Source organism: Impatiens glandulifera, chromosome 5, assembly GCF_907164915.1.
Source record: "Impatiens glandulifera chromosome 5, dImpGla2.1, whole genome shotgun sequence".
Lineage (NCBI taxonomy): Eukaryota > Viridiplantae > Streptophyta > Magnoliopsida > Ericales > Balsaminaceae > Impatiens > Impatiens glandulifera.
Window position 1 is genome coordinate 49,928,657 of NC_061866.1, and position 3,277 is coordinate 49,931,933.

Here is a 3,277-nt window from a genome sequence, read left to right on the forward strand (position 1 = left end):
TCAAACTATCAAAAAGGTCACCAAAAGCCCTTCTGTCAAATTTTCTATTACAACATAACGTCTTAAAACCTTCATTTTTCAACCATCATTCTCTCTCTTTCTCTTTCTCTCAGTCTCATCTTTCGATAAAGATCCTTCATTTTTCAACCATCATTCTCTCTCTTTCTCTTTCTCTCAGTCTCATCTTTCGATAAAGATCCCGTATGATTCTTAACATCCGTCTTCTCTCGATTGAGCACGAATCTACCTTCAAATCAATCGTCTCTCAAGTACGAAATTATCTCAAAAGCCATCCTCGATCAAATACAAATATATCTCCATCGCCGTTGTTGCTCTAGGACAGACACTGCTAAAATGTCTTGGGCAAGACCGAAGATATTTACTTGTCAAAATCTTATGCAAGCTATCTTGATAAGAAGTTGATTGTGTGCGAGATGGAAGAAAGTTTATGGGCATACTTCATTCCTTTGACGAATTTACAAATGCGGTGCTGAAAGGTGCTTGTGAACGAGTTATATTTGGTGATATTTATTGTGGCATTCTTCTAGGTCTATATATTATTCTATGGGAGAATGTGGTTCTAATTGGTGAAATGAATTTGGAAAAGAAATAATTTTCTACTCACATGACCTCTGTTTCAGTTGTAGAAATAACAAGGGCGCAAAAAGTGGAAAGAGAAGTTTCAGATATGAAGGGTACAATGAGAAGGAGAATGGAATTCTTTGACATGGATTATTTGATTAATAAATGATTCTTGTGATTGAGTATTTATGAATCCATTCATTTCGGTCGGGTCTTTTAATCCAAACCACAAAACCTACCTAATATCGTATTTCTTCTTTTCAATACATTTGCATCATTTTTTGTAAGAGAAGCCTTAGTTGAGAGAGAAACGTTTAATAAAGAAGCCTTAAATTGCGATAAATATTTAAGTTTTTGAGATCGATGCGAGAGAAGGGTATGCTAGAGGGACAAAGAGAGACATGAGATAAAGTTCATAGTATTAGAGCAATGACTTGGATGATTGAACTTAGACATTATTGTATAAAACAAAAAAACTTAAAATAGGAAGTTGCAATTACTTCAAACTTGATTGTAATCTATTAATATTTATAATTTTTTATTTATAGATTGTAATAAAACAAATTATCTTCAAATTTGGTCATAAAACAAAATAATAAAAAAAGTCAAAATTGAATATGTTAATAGTTTTGGGGAGAAATAATTTAAGGTTAAAAATTAACTATAAAAATAGTAGGAGGGCCAAAAGTAATCTATCATAATAGTTGAAGGACTTTTAGTTAAAACCGTTATGTTTAACGAAAAAAATTGATGATCTTTTTTGAAAATGTGAGGATCGATTTATTTTAAAAATAGTTTAAGGGCTAAAAGTAAGTTTTTGAAGTAATTTGAGAACTAGGTATAATTTGTCCTATATTTATTGTTATTATAGTAATACTTTGTTAATTTAAAAATAAAAATAAAAAATAATAATATAATAATTTTATGATTTATAATAAATTAAAATGAAAACTTTATTTAAGCATATTATTATTTTTCTTGATTAAATTATATTTTAAATAATAAATTTAATATATATATATATATATTGCTTTATAATATAATTATATTATTGAATAATGACATTTTTAGTTATTTAATAGTGTTTTATTTAAATATGATAATTAAAGTTTTAAAATGTAATATATATTATATAAATTTAATTTTAAAAATTATAATTTAAACATAAATAAGAATTATTTGATTAATATTTTTAAAACAATATAATATATTTTATTATCAAGTTAATACAATATAATAACAACTCTAATTAATAAAATATTAATAAACTGATAATTAATCTTTTTTTAAATATATTATATATTTTTTATATTAGTTATTATTTATTTATATCAACATAAATATTTATTAATAATATTTAATTTAATTTAAAAAATCTTGTCATTTATTTAAATTTTAATTATTAAAAACAATAAAAATAATTTTAAAATTAAATAAATAAATTATTTATTGTTATTACTAAGTTGTTAGAATTTTTATTATACATTAAAAATATGTATAATAATAATTTTTACTAAATAATAATATTAATTATTATTATAATTATTATGTATTGAAAATAATAGATAATGAGTTTTAAACTCAAAATAATAAACAATAAAAACTAAAACTAATTACATTATTTCCAAATAGGAAAAAAAATATTTTATATTATTATTATTATTATTATTTTTCTTATTTTTCTTATTTTTTAATTTTTTTTCCTTTGTTATTATTACTGTAATTTTTATTATTTTTTTTCCATAATTTTTCCATATTTATAATTTTAATTTATTTATTAAACTTTTTATTAAAATTTTTATATATTATTATTATTTTATTAAAAATGAAAAAATATAAATAAATTAAAATTGCGGATATTAAATTAATATAATTTTTTAATAATAATTATATTAATTTTTATATTATATTATATAATAAAAATTTATTATGAATAAATATATTAGTTAACAAATGTTCTTGTAATATATTAATTAAAATACAATTTTGTATTTTGTATATATATTGAAATAAAATAAAAAGTAATTAAAAATTTAATTAAATAATAATAAATACATTATATTATTATTATTATAAAACATTTAATAATGTTATTTTATATATTGAAAAAATATTAAAAAAATAAAAAGCAATTTTAGTTTAAAAGATAAAAAGCAATTTTAATTTTAAAAAATATTAAAAAATAAAAAGCAATTTTAATTTTAAAAAATATAAATATTTTCGTAAAATTTTATTCTATTAATAAATTATGTTTAAAAATATATGAAATTTATGTTATGTATAAAAAAATATTTGAAATATAAATTTTATTATGAATATAAAATTTTTTTAAAAATATTTTTTATTAAATATAATAAAAATATAAATAAATATATAAAATATATAAAAATAAAAAATATTTATTAAATTTTAATTTTATTAAATTTTAATTTTATTAAAATATTATAATAGAAAAGAGTTTTAGGATATATTATATTATAATTATTAAAATAAAATATTATTCAATTAATTAAAAAAATTCAAACACTATTTTATTTTTTAATAAAAATATTTTAAATAAAATTATTAAACGTTTAATTAATAAGAGATAATTATATTATAAATAAATAATTTAATTTTAAATAATATGAATTAATTAAAATTTTATATTATTTAGTTTTTAATAAAACTTTTAAATTATAATAATAAATTATTT

The 3,277-nt window shown here is 17.7% G+C and overlaps 1 pseudogene; it reads left to right on the forward strand.

The window, feature by feature from the left end:
• The first annotated feature begins 354 nt into the window (after positions 1-354).
• Positions 355-751, forward strand: LOC124939621 (annotated as a pseudogene).
• Positions 752-3,277: the final 2,526 nt, after the last annotated feature.